The following is a 19,381-nucleotide window of genomic DNA, read 5'->3' as shown; positions in this document are numbered from 1 at the left end:
CCCCCACTCATGTCTCCCACCACCCCCACCTCCCAGCCACCAGGGGCAGCCTCCACCAGGCCCCCACTCATGTCCAACTCATGTCTCCCACCTCCCTCACCCCCCAGCCACCAGGGGCAGCCTCAACCAGGCCCCCACTCATGTCTCCCACCACCCCCACCCCCCAGCCACCAGGGGCAGCCTCCACCAGGCCCCCACTCATGTCCAACTCATGTCTCCCACCACCCTCACCCCCCAGCCACCAGGGGCAGCCTCCACCAGGCCCCCACTCATGTCTCCCACTACCCCCACCCCCCAGCCACCAGGGGCACCCTCCACCAGGCACCCACTCATGTCTCCCACCACCCCCACCCCCCAGCCACCAGGGGCAGCCTCCACCAGGCCCCCACTCATGTCCAACTCATGTCTCCCACCACCCTCACCCCCCAGCCACCAGGGGCAGCCTCCACCAGGCCCCCACTCATGTCTACCACCACCCCCACCCCCCAGCCACCAGGGGCAGCCACCACCAGGCCCCCACTCATGTCCCCTATTACCCCCACCCCCCCAGCAGTGCAGGGGCAGCCTCCACCAGGCCCCCACTCATGTCTCCCACCACCCCCACCCCCAGCCACCATGGGCAGCCTCCACCAGGCCCCAACTCATCTCCAGCTCATGTCTCCCACCACCCTCACCCCCCAGCCACCAGGGGCAGCCTCCACCCGGCCCCCACTCATGTCTCCCAGCACCCCCACCCCCCAGCCACCAGGGGCAGCCTCCACCAGGCCCCCACTCATGTCTCCCACCACCCCCACCCCCCAGCCACCAGGGGCAGCCTCCACCAGGCCCCCACTCATGTCCAACTGATGTCTCCCACCACCCTCACCCCCCAGCCACCAGGGGCAGCCTCCACCCGGCCCCCACTCATGTCTCCCACCACCCCCACCCCCCAGCCACTAGGGGCAGCCTCCACCAGGCCCCCACTCATGTATTCTATTACCCCTACCCCTCAGCCACCAGGGGCAGCCTCCACCAGGCCCCCACTCATGTCTCCCACCACCCCCACCACCCATCCACCAGGGGCAGCCTCCACCAGGCCCCCACTCATGTCCAACTCATGTCTCCTACCACCCTCACCCCCCAGGCACCAGGGGCAGCCTCCACCAGGCCCCCACTCATGTCTCCCACCACCCCCACCCCCCAGGCCCCAAGGGGCAGCCTCCACCAGGCCCCCACTCATGTCTCCCACCACCCCCACCCCCCAGCCACCAGGGGCAGCCTCCACCAGGCCCCCACTCATGTCCAACTCATGTCTCCCACCACCCTCACCCCCCAGCCACCAGGGGCAGCCTCCACCAGGCCCCCACTTATGTCTCCCACCACCCCCACCCCCAGCCGTGCGATTTGCCTGGGTACGTGTACTTCGGGGTGCGCGGGAAGTTCCACACACCATTGGCCTGGGTATGTGCACCTCGGGGTGCGCGGGAAGTTCCACACGCGATTAGCCTGAGTACGTGTACTTCAGGGTGCGCGTGAACTTCCGCACGCGATTTGCCTGGGTACGTGTACTACGGGGTGCGCGGGAAGTTCCACACGCGATTGGGCCTGTGAGAGTGGGTTAGATGTATTCCAGGGGTGGGCGGGAATATTTACCCGCGACTGTGACTGTGAGAGCGTGCTACGTGTATTCCTGGGGTGGGCGGGAAGATTCACACGTTCGCCTACGACGTGCCGAAAATGGTCCAATCCTGAGACACGTACGTCAGCATGAAGCAGGTGTACGTCGACCCGCGCAGCATAAAAGTGCGCGCAAACAACAAACAAGCTCATACGCCAGGATGAATATACCATTCCTAGCAGCAGTGGCCGTGGGTTACCAAAAGAGGAGGAGGAGGGTAGTGAGGGCCCGAATTTTCACTCCCAGAACCAGCCTTTTTGGGATGCCTGATGACCAGGTGTATGGGAGGTACAGGTTTCCCCCACACATAATACTGGACCTGGTCAGTGAGTGGGAGCATGACCTCACATCACCCACCCTGTGCTCCCAAGCACTCAGCCCCCTGGAGAAGGTCCTCAATGTACTGCACTTCTTGGCCACAGGATCATTTCAGCCGACAAGTGCCATAGTGGGTGGGGTGTCACAGGCCACGCAGTCACGCTGCCTACACCAGGTCTTGAACATCATCACTGCACGCCCATCAGTCGTAGGCACATATACCTGCCCAGGACACCTGCAGAACGGCAGGCCCTCACACACACACCATGCACATGGATGACACACACATGCATGTGCACTCACCAGACAATGCCTCGTAATCTGCCACCTCTCCCACGCCTTGGATCTGTTCCTCCGTGACGTAGGTCCCAGCAACCTGCTCATGTGGAGTGAGTTCTATGTCGTCTGCTGGAGACCCACCTCCAGTCACTAGAGTTGCAGCATGACTTGAGGCCAGCTTATTCTTAGCCCTGCGCTTCTGGTCATTCCAGCGCTTGTAGCATTCATTAGCTGTGCGCCGCACGATTCCAAGGGCACTTATGATGTCCGCAATGGTCTGCCAGTGTGCCTGACGTTGTGCAGGTGTGGTCTTGGATCCTGCAACCATCACCATTTCGCAGTCACGTGCGGACACATACTCAATAAGTGCATTCAGTTCGGCCTCATTGAAGCTGGGCTTCCTTGACGGGTCGGACTGTGTAGCCGTGTCTGGGGCATCAGCCACTACTGGACGAGCACTCTTCCTCTTCCGCTTGGAAGGTGGTGGGGATCCGGAGTGTCCTGCGCCGCTCTGGACACTAGGGGCAGGAGCGTGGGATTGCACACTCACCATATGAGTTGGTGCAGGCATTATCTCAAGTGTGATGGTGTCAGGGGGAATGTCAGCATGATGGACTTGGACCCACACTGTCCTGGATGGGTGTGTGAGAGGTGGGGTGGATGGAGCCGCAGCTGCCCCTGCAGCCTCCCCAGCCTGCCTACGCAGGGCAGCAGATGACCTAGCTGCCCCTGATCCACGTGGCCTGATGACACCAACGTTCACCGGTGCACGTGGCCTAGACCTGCTGACCTGGAAGTCAGCCATGGAGTCACCCTCTGCCAGGTCTGGTTCCACAGTGGGCTGGTCCAACAAGGGCTGAGCATGGATGGTGTCAGCCACGGTAACCTCAACCAGGGGGGGGTTGGCATGGGTGTCCCTGACTGCTCCTCCACACATGGGAGGCTAGGGGCACCCTGCAAGTCACCGCCACGTCCCCTACAGGATCCACCACGGCCACCACTTGGGGCTCGGCCACCTTTGCCACCCTTACGGCTTGCTAGCCTCCTAGCCATGGCACTGATGTTATTGTGCGTATGGGAGTCGATGTGAACTATTGTCCTGGGCAATTGGGGGTCAAAGGGGTTGGGTACCAGATGGTAATCGTACCCTAGTGCTCTAGCAAGGCTGTATGTCACCCCTGGGGAAAGATGACGGGTCACGCAACGCACAGGCACCCCAAAAAACCAAAGTAAGCTGCACGCAACCCCTCCTAGACTACGTGCGTGGAAAAATAAACCTGCACTACGTTGTGGCACCCAGGAACACAAGAATGAACGTATGCGTGTCACACGCAGCCTAGAATGACCTCTGAAGGGGTAAGCGACACACAGGGCAAGCACAGATGTTAAATACGTGCGCGACTCACCCCTGCTGGAACAGAAGACTCCCGACTGGGATACCATCGCTCCACAGCCCAGCCCCAGGACCCAGTTGCCCACCCACTCCTGCCTCTGGGGTTGCCATGTCAGGCACTGCAACATCTGGCACCACTGGCAACCCCCGGCCAGAGAGGCAGAGGGGCACCACCTTCAGTGCCACCGAAGTTGGTGTCCTGGTGGAGCAAGTCCTGGGGCAGTATGATGCCCTCTTCGGAAGTAAGCGTGCCAACAAGGAAGGACGGACTCGGATCTGGACGGACATCGTGACTGCCATCAACGCGGAGCGGGTGGCAGTCCGCGACTACCAAAATGTCAAGAAGCGCTGGGATGACTGCAGGTCCAGGACCCTCTTGAAGGCCCGGCGCCTCGTGGAGGGGGGCCGGGGCCGCATGAGTACCATCCAGATGAGGGTCCTGGAATGCGTAGGCCCAGTGCTCCACAGCCAGATCCTTGAGAGGCAGACCCGTCTGGAGTTCAGCGGTAAGTGGCCAAGCATTGCTGTGTGAGACAGGGCATGTCGCAGTGTGCTGGTTGTCTGATACTTGCCTGTATGTGTGACATATGCCATGTATGCATGTGTGTGTGCAGGGACGTCATGCATGTGAGACCAGTAATGTGTGAACCACACGGTTGGTGCATGTGTTCAAATGCAACATGGGTTGCCCTATGCGGAATGGCCACATGAAAGCATGCCAGTCTCTGTTCCTGGACATGGGTAAGGGATGGGTGCTGATGCCATGTACATGTATGCTGTCCATGTCTGTGTGTCTGACCAGCGTGTCTGTGACTTGTGAATGCCAGGGATGCATGACACATGTCTGTCGCAATGTTCCGGTTCACTGATGCAGCCTAGTCATCCTTGTATCCACTGTGTCTGTGGTGTACAAGGCCAGATGGATGAAACTAGGGTGAAGTGTGTGCATGTGATAGGCATGGCACATGATGCATATGAGTTCCAAAACAACAGTGTATGTTTCAAGAATCACTTGGACATGTATGCTAATGTTCATAGCATGCGCCATGCCTGTTACCGCATATGTTTTAACTGCACTGAGCCAAGTGTTGTCGAGGGATATGATGGAAGTGATCTTTGACAGTGCCACTCATCTGCTATTGCTTCCTGTCTAGGGGACCATTGTACAGTACCCTGATGCTTGTGTTCTATGTCTCCCTCTACACAGCGCCACGTGAAGAAGAGGGCCGAGACGGCTCTGTGGAGCAAAGCGGCAGGGATGCCCCCACGGCTGCAGCGGAAGGGGTGGGTGAGCCCCCACAGGGGCATGCAACGGCGGAAGACGGGGTGGAGCCATCCAGGTTGGTGGTTTCCACAGAGGAGGAGGAGGCCGCTACTGAGGCGCACATGGGGCCTGGTGGGGGCATCCCTGCTGGTGCAAGTGTTGCAGTCCAGGGGCAGGGGCAGGAGGCAGCACAGGTCGCTGTGGAGGGGCCTGTGCATGTCACTGTCCCTGATACTGTGACTGCACCACCATGCACCAGCAGGGATGCCCCATCCCAGGCCCGTGCGCAGGTAGGGGGGATGTCCATGTCATCTGACTCCCCTCCACCTGCGTACGAGGGGACCCCTTGCCGTATGGAGAAGGTCCTGATTGGTGTCGCGTTGCGCATAGGTGCAATTCGTGATGAGGTGCGTGCTTCCCGGGAGGAGCATGCACGTCATCACGGAGAGCAGCGTGCCGACGTGGCCCAGTTGGGAACGGCCATGGTCGGGGGTTTCCTACATGTGTCGGCCAATCTGGCGACCCTCTCCTCCTCTGTGGAGACTATGCACCAGTCGTTCTCCATGCCGTCTTCCGGCCCAGATGCCACCAGGGCCCCCTGTGGACCTGCCCCGACCAATGCAGCCGGCTCGGTGGGGATCCCATCCCTGCCACAGTCGGGAGTCGGAGGTCCAGCAGGGGTGGACACACCAGCAACTGGACCCCAGCAGATGGAGGATGTGACGGCATCATCGGGCAGGGCACGTGCACAACGGCGTCGGTGGATTCCATCAGCCTGGATGCCGTCGTGCTGGCACAGGCAGTTGCGTCGGAGGCAGCAGCAGGCTCGACGTGGGAGGCATCATGGCTCGGGGCCATCAACATCAGGGGTGCAGGCATCGGCCGGAGGGCAGGAGAAACCTGGAATGGGAGTGGCTTCCGTGTGGGAGCGATTGGGCCAGCAGATAGGTGCGGAGCAGCAGCGGGCAGAGGAGGAACGGCTCACAATGGTCAGGGCGGAGAACTCCATGCGGAGGGCGCTGAGGCGGGCTGAGTGCCTCGAGGGTCTTCGCAGGGAGTTGGAGCTGGACACTGCTTTATCCCTGCGAGACCTCGGGGCCAGGGAACATGCCCGCCTTCAAGCCATTGAACAGGAGTTCGATGATGCCCTGGCCCATGACAACATCCAGTGAGCCGTTGGACTAGCCCGCTGCCCATGTAAATAGTTATGTAGTTAGTGTTAGGTTTCCTTTGTTTTTGCTTTTTCTTTGGACCTTTTGGACAATGGCCCACATTTTTGTATATAGGTATTTTTTATTAGGTAGTGTTGTTAGATAGGTTTCATTTCTTTTGTTGCGATCATGGGCCCTGGCTTGTTCACCTGTACATAGTTCACTGTTGGATTTTCTTTTCTTTTTACTATTTACCCATGGAGCAATGGCTTTCAATTATAATTTCACATTGGATTTTCTTTTCTGGACTGTGACTTTGGACACCATTCCTTTGGATTCTGATTTTTGGTTTTGCATTTTTTCATGGACATGCTTCTTCTTACTTTTTTTACATTCCCATTTCTGTTACTTTATTTTTGAATCAATTCTTGTTTTCTTTAATACATATTTTTAGATCAAACTTCAATGTGTAGTATCAGCTCATTGGTTTCATGCATATCATGATACGGGTTTGGAGATATACTGACACCCATTGGGTGTATGTGAGGGACATGTGTTCGTTTCCAAACTTGCAATTGCAGTTCTATCATGTTATTTCCATTTCTGAGTGGTTGGATGCAATACTCGGGTGGGTGTTTTGCATTTGGAGGCTGACCATAGGGACCAGGGATCTAGATTGTGATGACATGTTGGCTGGGGAACATGAGTTGGACATGAGTCGGGGCCTGCTGGCAGGTGCCCCACAGTGCTGGGGAGTGGGGGTGCAGGGGGACATGAGTTGGACTTGAGTGGTGGCCTGCTGGCAGGTGCCCCACAATGCTGTAGGGATGGGGGTGCAGGGGAACATGAATTGGACATGAGTGGGTGCCTGCTGGCAGGTGCCCCACAGTGCTGGGGGGTGGGGGTGCAGGGGAACATGAGTTGGACATGAGTGGGGGCCTGCTGGCAGGTGCCCCACAGTGCTGGGGGGTGGGGGTGGTGGTAGACATGAGTGGGGGCCTGGTGGAGGCTGCCCCTGCACTGCTGGGGGGTGGGGGTGCAGGGGGACATGAGTGGGGGCCTGGTGGTATCTGCCCCTGGTGGCTGGGGGGTGGGGGTGGTGGTAGACATGAGTGGGGGCCTGGTGGAGGCTGCCCCTGCACTGCTGGGGGGTGGGGGTGGTGGTAGACATGAGTGGGGGCCTGGTGGTATCTGCCCCTGGTGGCTGGGGGTGGGGGTGGTGGTAGACATGAGTGGGGGCCTGGTGGAGGGTGCCCCTGCACTGCTGGGGGGTGGGGGTGGTGGGAGACATGAGTGGGTGCCTGGTGGAGGCTGCCCCTGCACTGCTGGGGGGTGGGGGTGCAGGGGGACATGAGTGGGGGCCTGGTGGAATCTGCCCCTGGTGGCTGGGGGGTGGGGGTGGTGTTAGACATGGGTGGGGGCCTGGTGGAGGCTGCCCCTGCACTGCTGGGCGGTGGGGGTGGTGGGAGACATGAGTGGGGGCCTGGTGGTATCTGCCCCTGGTGGCTGGGGGTGGGGGTGGTGGTAGACATGGGTGGGGGCCTGGTGGAGGCTGCCCCTGCACTGATGGGGGGTGGGGGTGGTGGGAGACATGAGTGGGGGCCTGGTGGAGGCTGCCCCTGGTGGCTGGGGGGTGGGGGTGCAGGGGGGACATGAGTGGGGGCCTGGTGGAGGCTGCCCCTGCACTGCTGGGGGGTGGGAGTGGTGGGAGACATGAGTGGGGGCCTGGTGGAGGCTGCCCCTGGTGGCTGGGGGGTGGGGGTGGTGGTAGACATGAGTGGGGGCCTGGTGGAGGCTGCCCCTGCACTGCTGGGGGATGGTAGGGCAGGGGGACATGAGTTGGACATGAGTGGGGGCCTGCTGGCATGTGCCCCACAGTGCTGGGGGGTGGGGGTGCAGGGGAACATGAGTTGGACATGAGTGGGGGCCTGCGGGCAGGTGCCCCACAGTGCTGGGGGGTGGGGGTGGTGGTAGACATGAGTGGGGGCCTGGTGGAGGCTGCCCCTGCACTGCTGGGGGTGGGGGTGGTGGTAGACATGAGTGGGGGCCTGGTCGTATCTGCCCCTGGTGGCTAGGTGGTGGGGGTGGTGGTAGACATGAGTGGGGGCCTGGTGGAGGCTGCCCCTGCACTGCTGGGGGTGGGGGTGGTGGGAGACATGAGTTGAGGCCTGGTGGAGGCAGCCCCTGCACTGCTGGGGAGTGGGGGTGCAGGGGGACATGAGTGGGGGCCTGGTGGGGGCTGCCCCTGCACTGCTGGGGGGTGGGGGTGCAGGGGGACATGAGTGGGGGCCTGGTGGAATCTGCCCCTGGTGGCTGGGGGGTGGGGGTGGTGGTAGACATAGTTGGGGGCCTGGTGGAGGCTGCCCCTGCACTGCTGGGGGGTGGGGGTGGTGGGAGACATGAGTGGGGGCCTGGTGGAGGCTGCCCCTGGTGACTGGGGCGTGGGGGTGGTGGTAGACATGAGTGGGGGCCTGGTGGAGGGTGCCCCTGCACTGCTGGGGGGTGGGGGTGGTGGGAGACATGAGTGGGGGCCTGGTGGAGGCTGCCCCTGCACTGCTGGGGGGTGGGGGTGCAGGGGGACATGAGTGGGGGCCTGGTGGAGGCTGCCCCTGCACTGCTGGGGGGTGAGGGTGCAGGGGGACATGAGTGGGGGCCTGGTGGAATCTGCCCCTGGTGGCTGGGGGGTGGGGGTGGTGGGAGACATGAGTGGGGGCCTGGTGGAGGCTGCCCCTGGTGGCTGGGGGGTGGGGGTGGTGGTAGACATGAGTCGGGGCCTGGTGGAGGCTGCCCCTGCACTGCTAGGGGGGGGGGTGGTGGGAGACATGAGTGGGGGCCTGGTTGAGGCTGCCCCTGGTGGTTGAGGGGTGGGGGTGCAGGGGGACAATAGTGGGGGCCTGGTGGAGGCTGCCCCTGCACTGCTGGGGGGTGGGGGCGCAGGGGACATGAGTGGGGGCCTGGTGGAATCTGCCCCTGGTGGCTGGGGGGTGGGGGTGGTGGTAGACATGGGTGGTGGCCTGGTGGAGGCTGCCCCTGCACTGCTGGGGGGTGGGGGTGGTGGGAGACATGAGTGGGGGCCTGGTGGAGGCTGCCCCTGGTGGCTGGGGGGTGGGGGTGCAGGGGGACATGAGTGGGGGCCTTGTGGAGGCTGCCCCTGCACTGCTGGGGGGTGGGGGTGGTGGGAGACATGCATTGTTGATCAGTAGTGCAAGGTGACATGTGGGTTGGCTGGGGGGCATGCCCATGGTGGATGGGCTGCGTGCGGGACATGAGCAGGGGTGCAGGGTAGTCCCCCGTGGTGTGGGCTGCCTGCAGGGGCCGTGGAGGTTGTAGAGCGAACACCTGGGAGGACCTACACGGCCAATTCACGTGTAGTACTCCCCAGAACCCCTGAAATACATGTACCCTGCTGAAATCGCATGTGGAACTTCCCGCGCACCCCTGGAATACACGTACTCTGCTTGCACGGGGCCAATCGCGTGTGGAACTTCCTGCGCACCCCTGAAATACACGTACCCTGCTGAAATCGCATGTGGAACTTCCCGCGCACCCTTGAAATACACGTACTCTGCTCGCATGGGGCCAATCGCGTGTGGAACTTCCCGCGCACCCCTGAAATACACGTACCCTGCTGAAATCGCGTGTGGAAATTCCCGCGCACCCTTGAAATACACGTACCCTGCTGATATTGCATGTGGAACTTCCCGCGCACCCCTGGAATACACGTACCCTGCTCTCACGGGGCCAATCGCGTGTGGAACTTCCCGCGCACCCCTGAAATACACGTACCCTGCTCGCACGGGGCCAATCACGTGTGGAACTTCCCACGCACTCCTGAAATACACATACCCTGATGGAATCGCGTGTGGAACTTCCCGCGCACCCCTGGAATACACGTACCCTGCTCGCACGGGGCCAATCGCGGGTGGAACTTCCCGCGCACCCCTGAAATACACGTACCCTGATGGAATCGCATGTGGAACTTCCCGTGCACCCCTGAGATACACGTACCCTGCTGAAATCGCGTGTGGAACTTCCCGCGCACCCCTGAAATACACGTACCCTGCTGAAATTGCGTGTGGAGCTTCCCGCGCACCCCTGGAATACACGTACCCTGCTGGAATTGCGTGTGGAACTTCCCGCACACCCCTGAAATACACGTACCCTGCTCGCACGGGGCCAATCGCGTGTGGAACTTCCCTCGCACCCCTGAAATACACGTACCCTGCTGGAATCGCGTGTGATACTTCCCGCGAATCCCTGTAATACACGTTCCCTGCTTGGCGTTTGCTGTTTGCCAGCCCTGTGAACTGGTCCAGGGTTAGCGCAGCCCTTTGCGATTATTTGGGGATTTTGAAGGCTTTTCCTTGCGCGAGGGCGTTCTTGGGGGCGTAACTGGCGCTGCTGCAGGGTCGCTGCTCCATGCAGCACCACGGCTGGTTTTGGATGCGAGAATCCATGAATACGCTGTGCGCGGAAATCGATTTCAGCGCACGAGGCTGGCGCAGACATTCGCACGGGCATGCTGTGCGCCAGTCGCGTGCGCCACTTTTGTGCGAATTTCTATGAATTACCCTGTCAATATTCTCAACACAACTACATATGACTCCACCAGTTCCTGAGAAACCTGGACAATTTGAAAAAATGTATGTCTCTTGAACTTGATGTTTTTCTTGGGCTCAAGGTGTTCTTTGAGTTCTCTGAGCATGGAAGTGAAGTCATACAGGTCTCCTTGACCCCCTTCTGCAAGTTCTGGGAGTCAGTCGTAAACGATGTGTCATTCAGCGGCCAAATTGTGTAAATCACAGCTTGTTTCCTCACAGGAGAAAACGTTCCCCTCCTTCCCCCATGGCAACCAAATATATATCTAACATCTGTCTCCATCTTTCCCATCGATTTGAGGGGACCATAGGCTCAAACAGGAATCACAGTGAGTGTGATACCACATTCTGGCATTGCTTAGGCCCCTTAGTGCGTCAGTTAGGGTTTATCCTAAGGAGTCAATTTACTTAAGGAAAAGCTGTCTTTTTTTATTCAGGCGTACTGTCACAAAGAAGAGGACAGAAATTATGAAGATTGCCCAAGTAGACTGATACAAAGAAGAGGAGCGCGAGTAGTGCCAATCGACAAATAAAGATGGTAGCATGTCGTGCACCCTCCTGGGTCCTTTCCTCTAGTGCACCACTGGTGTGTCACCGTCCTCCTTATAGCTGCAATGTGTGGCCTCGCTGCATCTAGGGTCCAAAAACCCAAACTCCTTGGTGCCCAGCAGCGATAATCTGCCCCACTCTCTACTCTCTGCTCCAGCACTTTTCCAGCTGCTGGATACCTGATGCCAAACGCCTGTTCATCACTGCAAGGCGCTCCTCTGCCACAGGTCACGCCCACATGGCCCTCCCGCTCATATCCAATGAAAGGATGAGTGTCTGGGTCAGGCAGGAAACAGCTTCTTTACTAACAAGCTTGCAGAGTGCAGACACATCACAGCCACATAGTCTGAGTTCCAGCAAACAGTACCTTTTGAACCCCCACCCCGCACTCAAACTAAACATTCGCAGGACACTAGACACGTACATCATAACATGAGGGTTTAAATAAAAACATCACCCTTTTTTCCCCAAATCGAATCAAGGACCTGTTCACTTGGTCCATATTTTCCATTTGACATTCTATATTAGGAACCCACTTAAAGTTAGCAGAACATTTAACACCTGATACGATAACTGCTTGACACACTCCAATACCCTTTCAGCTGCCACTATTAGGAAGAATCTTCTGCCTGTGTTTTGAACACCCTTGATGTCTGACGTGTCATTAACTGACATTTAACTTCGGGTCCCAGGTAGCCATACAATCTACAAAGCATTTAAAAAAGGCCAGGGGCTTAACAGAGTACGAGTCTTTAGAACCATACGATCCACATATGGCACCGTGCATCTATTCACCCGCCCTACCCAGGGAGTGTCCCGGAAGATGTTGTTTTACTACAAGTATAGGGAGTTATCATAACAGTAAAATACAAGGGCCTGATGTACAAAACCGTTTTGAAAATCAGGCCCATGGCCAGCCAACATACTCCGCTGTCTCACTCGTCGTGGTAATAGGAAGGCTGCTGATTACTGTGCTGGTTGGCCAAAGTGGACCCTAAGAAGAAGGATGAACATTGGCCTCCTGCCATTCCCAGAGATGATAAAATGCCCAGAATGTTGATTGATTTACTCAGTGAAAGGCAGTTGACCGATCCAAGAAGTGCATATGTATAATGGCATTATATAGTCTGCACTGGTTACATGAAATAAATAACACGAGCCTATTCTATTTAGAGGTTTATTTTTGGCAACAACATTTAACATATCGCCATGTTAATATGTATTACTACTAATGAGCAGTTGGAATAGAAAAATACTCCTGCCTTTGTTAAATGGCATAAATACAATAAAAATGAAAGGGGAGAATAGGTGATGACACTCGAAACAAAAGCTCTTAACAGCTCCTTTACCACCAGAGGATGTGTTAAACTTTAGTGCACCAAGGCTCTGGCTATGATGGGTATCTGAATGCCTATTTACCTGAGAACAATGTGCCAATGCGTGTTGTGGAAAGGGCATGCACCGGCACTGCTGCTCGAATTAAATACTAATGAAGTGTATGAAGGAAAAGGCCGTTTCAGGCAATACAAACGTAGTTGTGCCAAAAGATGTCACTATCAAGAACAGTGCATTCGTTCTAAAACATCTGTGAATACCAGCTTAGCAGATATTGGAGGGTATTTTGGTGGAAGTTAAAACTGTTACTTAATGTACATCGTTTGGATTTTGTTTTGGTGTTTAGGAGACAAGGGGATTGTCAAAATTGATGTTCTTAACACTGGCCTTGCTAACTTCGATTATGATTCATGACAAATGCGCATTGTTGATTCACTTCCCGCTGATCTGCTTCTCTGCATGTGCTCTCAAATGTGCCTCCTACTATTCAGCAACACAGCAGAAAACACTGCATCCTTCTGTTTTCCATTGCAATATCCAAGTTCATAAAATATTTTGGGTGACTCAGCATGTCCATCACTAAAGCACAAATGTTCAATACTTTTGATGGCGGTGTCAGCAATGTCAAATAGACGAAAAGTCCTGTGAGGTTCGGTTTCTGCCGAAAAGGTTTCTGTTTTGTTCCATTTGGAACAAAGTAGGGATTTGCTATTTATTGTTTAATTACCTCTTTTTAACATGCACATTTCAAAACATTGTATGCCTGAAATACTTCTGCACACCTACCTTTTCTCAATTAACTTTGTGCTGAATCATAGTGTGCTCGTTGGAACACCGATAGGTAAATAGACGGCGTATGTTTGTGTGAGAAAGCACAAGGTGCCTCAAAGCGCTGCTGTAAAGTTACAGCACCAAAAAGAAAGACTTATGTGCTGCTGTGCGCTAGCAAAAGGAGATTGGAAATGTATGGGCCAACATCATTATGCAGATGGCAATGTTATATTGGAGCCTGGGGTTAAACTGTACCTCTTCTGCACCTGCAGAGAAATATTTTGAAAGTAATTTGTGTAATATGCAGGAGGCGGCTACAAAATGTGGTTGTCCATTGTGTGACCCTGGGTAAAATACAGCAACTAAAATAAAGGCAACCTCTTACACCAATACCAATCAGAAAACCTCAAAATAACTCATCCAAATATGAACTCGGGTTTCTTCAACTCCACCTGAAAATGTAAGTAAGATCCCACCAATAGGGACACTGAGAATCTGGAGCAAATACAACTACCAACAACTGCAGATTTGAACAACCCCCAACAAGGGATCCTTTATATAGTGCATGTAAACACAGTACTACTAGACCCCAAACAGGAATTTTTAAATGCAAAAAAGAAAACTCAATCAGAATTAAACGCTCCCATACAGCCTCCCAGTAATAATGGACTTTGTCTGAAGAGAACTAGCTATTGCTATTCAGTCAAATCAAAGGTAAGGTAAGTATTATCCCACTTGACTCATATGAATAGATACATCTATGGCAGTTGTAGTCTGCCAACAATATGAAGAAAAGATCAAACCTTTGAGGCCCCAATAAGGGAAACATGAGTGTACCCACTTACTGGTGTCTCTGGCGCACATTCAGTTGCTGGATGCTTTTTTAGGTGAACACTTTCTTTGCACCCGCTCTGTCGCGGGTTGCTCTGATGAGTGGGTAACTTTGTATGCCATTGTGATGGAGGACAATGAGGTATGTCTCCTTGAGTGAGAGATATCAAACTTATTTAAGCTTTATTTGACAGGAGGATACCCGCTGGCTTCGAGTGGCTTTGTTGAGAGGATTCCTCGCAGGCTCTTACGAAGGAGGGCCTAGAGGCAGGTCTACCTGCAGGGAAGAGGAAGAAAACTGAATGTTAAATGACTTAAGTATGTGGGATACCCCTTTTACTGGTTGGCAATGAGAATCCTGGCATCTCCCTGTGGGGTAGATGACAAACTTATTATTGGTCGCTTTATTTTGTGCCACAGATAATTTTGGCATCCAGTTTCTTTGTGCTCGCCTCTTTGATTACTTGCTTTAAATGTAATTATTCATTTAACAAATCCCTGCAAAGTGTGGACGTAACTGGATTTGTCTTTCATTTTCTTTAATATTTCTTCTTTTCTCTTTTTCTTTTTCCTTAATTTATTTTTCTTCTTACTAACCCAGCTGCCTAAGGGGATACAATCCCTGGAGAATATGTGGGGTAAAATATAGGCCCTGAATGTCAGAAATATAGAGGCCATGCCATAACACTTATTTTTCCGACTTAAGGCCTAGTGCCATGGAAATAAATGGGCCTAGTCAAATTCTACTGCAATGGACAAGTGTGCAAGTGGATAAAGGCACTAATTTTTCACAAATAAACTGACAGTTAAATGGTCAATAATGGCCTATGCATGGACAATACAGAGGGGATACTCAGGACTTTCAACTGTTATATTGAAAAAAATACATTACACATGGTCAGATTTAACAACTGCAGTAATGCATATGGGATGAAAAAAATGTTGTGCATTTGGAAGCTAAAAAGGAGGAATAATGCCTTTGCAATCCAGAAATAAAGTGAAGGACAGATTACATTCATCAGGAGGAAAAAGACTTAATTTCACCATATACAATTACAGCATGGACAAAGAAGGGCCTATTTTGTTTGGTGTACATTTGAAAACTGCTTTCTTATGTAACTATGGCCTATCTGTGTGGATAGAGTGAACTTATTTTTGTTTGTACAGCATGTAAATAAAATATTATACTGTGCCTTTCCAATGTAAATGTGCTCAATGTATTATGCTCGCCTTTCAGAATTATAAACTGTCCCTTCTTTTTCCCTCTAAACTGGAATCCCCGACTGAACTGTGAACTGAATAAGTGTGTCTGGATCCTGACCTTGCAGCCTTATTGTTTGCTGCATACCAGGAATGCAGGAATGGTTTCAAGTAGATGCCTACATATCCAGAGAAAGAGATTAAATTTGTTGTGAATTTCTGATAACATGACTAACAGAAATGACCTTTAAGATGAGGTTCCCCATAAAAATGGAATTCACTCTGAGCAAGGAACCTTTGAAAATCTGAATTCCAGACCTTTATCTGGGCCCACCAAGGAAACACATCTCACTGTCAATGTAAAATGCTAATCACAAAGAAGTAGACTAAATGTATTGGAGTTGCTGATAACAATTCCTGCAGAAGTGACCTCAAGGTCATGCTTCCCATAAAAAGTGCATTAATCACCGATCAAGGCTTTGAACCCAAGCACGGGAAAGGTTAATATAAACCAGATGGCTGGTTACATGTCTCAAGAGAAATTAAACTTACTGACACATGTTATGCCCTACCATTGATTACACATTGAATACCGTTTTTCCTAAAAGCCCTATCAAGCCCACACCAGGTTCAAACTAAAGGGGATGAAAAGCTCAATGGGACACTGTAAACATGACATTTTTGTGATGTACATAATTAAAGTTATGGGGGAAATTATGATTCTACCATTTTCATACACCTGGGAAATGGAAAAGTTGGCAAAGGGATAGATCATGAAAACACGGTTTGACTTGGAAATGGTCCCATTTTTAGCTATTTCGGCATATCAGAAAACTGTGAAAATTGAAAGCTCCACCCAGGAAGGGCATGCTGAAATAAAATGATTATGGTCTGATTCACCATACAATAGAGAACCCATATATATATCGTAATAGGGTTATCAGAAAGATTAAGGGAGTGGTCACATTCTGAGAAAAAGGGTAAAACTTCCTGTCATTTTGAAATGATGTATATTTCTCCTCCCTCGGTCTACATCATACATAACTCATGGTCCTTTCAGCAACCAGTGGATGTCTTGATAGGAGGTGAAAGGAGAGAGTTAGCCAATCCTGACCACGGGAATTATGACCATGTTGCAGTTTCACTAGCCCTATAAAAGGGTATATTTGCATGAGAACAGGGCTTTTTGGACTTTATTCCAGGTGGCAGCCTGCTTCTGGACTATAGCAAGGAACCACTAGCAGACAGCCAAGGAGAGCTACCAAGACCATGAGGGAAATCTTGCCTGGACACCTGGGAACCCTATCTGAGAGAGGCCTGTCTGGAGGGACATTGCTGTAGGAGAGGCCTGCTGTGAGGAGCCTACCAAAAGAGGGTCCTGAGCAAAGAGCATAGAGCTTGATTGTAAGTAGATATTCCAAAGCCATCAATTATGTGGGGAGCCATATGCCTCTATCCCTTTCTATTAGTTTGTAAAATGGGGGGGGGTGAAACTGGGTAGGCCTTTCTCACAAGATATTAAATCTCATTCAAATCATTTCCACATTGAAAACCACCATCTCCATTGAAATTGCATTATGTTCCTAACTGCCTGCCTTCATACTTTTCATTAAATTGTGGGAATATGCAGGACCGGCCTACTTTGAATTCTGTAGGTGGGTGCCATCCCTCAGAACAGCACCCGCTCGCAGACTTTGATGGAAGCACCAGCACCTATGGGACACAAATGGGAATGGGGAGTAATTTTTACCAGTGCCTGGCATTGGGGAATTACAGGGACAGCCGGTGCTGTAATGCCCTGGTTATTCCCCAAAGCCAGGTGCCGGTAAAAACAGAACTCTGGTGGCAGCCGTGCCGTTTTTACTGGCACGGCTACTGCCAGGGTCGTAATGAGGCCCATATTCTTACTATACACTGGCCTGGCTCCCAGTGCATTGGTGACACATAGTATTTGCTGGGGTCGGGTGCGAGATGGGTTGGAAGCCTCACCAAAGTGAACCTGAAATCAAAAGTGCTATGTTGAGAGCCACATTGCTTGGGTGGAAAGGAACTCCCAGAGTTGAGTGTGACCGCCTAATAAACCACAACAAATAAAGTTGGCTGGCTGTTTAGCACTCCAGATCCCCTCAGCTGTTCCTCTACCTCTGATAGTTTTTGTCTCAGAAGTAGTGGCACATTCCACTTGTCCCCTGTGGCCAGGGGTGAAGAGCTCTGGCATGCAGGGCTCAACCGTTCAGGGCACATATCCAGTGTTCTGACAGGGTGGCCCTGCATGGGACTGTACCATTTTCAACCATCTCAGGGCTCCAGGTTTGGTGGCATGCAACTTCCGAAATGGGCACAGTTTATTTACATACATTTATTTTCACAGTTTGTGTTTTCACAACATGAAAAAATTATAGTTAGCCACTCCACTTGGGCAACACTTACCAAGAAATCCTGCATGCTCAGTAGAATTACCAATGTGAATTTCATTGTACATTTCACATGTAAATAAATGGTCTTAATAAATGGTGTCTGTGTTATATTTATGTATTCAAACCACCTCTAACCATATGTCAGAATCCGTGTGCAGTTTATTAATGATGGAATTAGTAATCCAAGTAACAAAATATTGTAATTTAACCCCCAGGCTACACATAAATCCAACCTGCCATGTAAGTGTGTAAGATAATACTGAAATATATTGAATGTAGGTCCGTGAATTGCATTTTTTAGCTCTGCCCTTGAGGCCATGCATATAACATGCACACTGAAGTGGGATAGTCTTGCCATGGATTTATTGTGACAAGAACATATTGGCATCTGTTGTTTGCATCCGAATCTGATCTGACTGTTTTCTGGACAGATATGCATCTTGCATGGTTAAAAGAAAGAGTGATTAGTCAAACTAACTTCTGACACAACGCCATTTCGTGGTGCAGAGGTGGAATAGTGAGCCTCGTTTTGTGGTGCAGGTAAAAGATCTGTCATAGCAAAATTGTTTCGATGGGAGGCATATAGTGGCCCTCATTAGGACTTTGGCACTAATCCATGGTGATATTAGCACCATGGTCCATGCCGGAGTCCGCCATGGAGAAAGGGGGAATTACCACCCCATTCCAAGGTTGGCGGGGTGGTAATTCCCCCTTTCTCCATGGTCCTTCCCCATTCCCTTTTTTGCCCTATAGGGATCAATGGGAATGGGGAAGGCGGCAATTACGGTACCGCAAATTGCGGTACCGTAATTGCCATCAAGGTCCCTTTGCGGGTCCCTACTTTAACGGCTGGTCCAGACCAGCTGTTAAAGTAGGGACCCGCAAAAGGACCTCGAAGTAAGGCGTTAAGGGGTTAACGGCACCGCAGCCTTTTACGGCGCCATTAACCACTTAACGCCAGGGTCCTAATGAGGGCCAATGAGTTGAAAGAAACTCTTTTCAAATAGAGATGATTAAGAAAATTGACATAACATAATCTATAAACATATGTTTGCATGCTGATAAATCTGTTACATTTGGAACCATTGTTGTACCTGAAGTGGCCCCCACAAGTTGAGGGACTAATGGTTATTGCTGATGTTAGATTCCTGTTTCGAAATCCTAAAGCTGATTTAGCATGGCAGTACTTTGAATACAATTCACTGTGATAAAAGCTTATGAATGGCCTTTTGCAAAAACGTTCCAATAGTTTCATAAAATGTACCTGAACGGCTTCCACATTTGATTTGCAATGTTCCATTAAACCTTCTAAGTTCTACAACTCATTCAAATCTTTTTTGGATGCATATAAACTGATTCAACAGTGTGTTCACCGTTTTTCATTATTAGCACTCGGAGGGGGGGAGTCAATCAGGTTTTGTGGATTGTGGGCTGACACCTCTGATCTCATCCTCTGTTCCATGGAACCCGCTGGGTGCCTTCCCTGCCCCACAGCACCATCTTCCCCCATCCTTGTTTTTAGTGGTAACTTTTTCCCAATCCCCCTTCCCCTACCCAACTTACCTGATTGTTGTAGTGGAGGCAACTGCCAGCACCGCTTCACCAGCTGTGGCTTTTT

The sequence above is a fragment of the Ambystoma mexicanum genome, chromosome 3p, assembly GCF_040938575.1.
Source record: "Ambystoma mexicanum isolate Mex_15411 chromosome 3p, UKY_AmexF1_1, whole genome shotgun sequence".
NCBI lineage: Eukaryota > Metazoa > Chordata > Amphibia > Caudata > Ambystomatidae > Ambystoma > Ambystoma mexicanum.
This window is presented reverse-complemented; position numbering follows the sequence as displayed.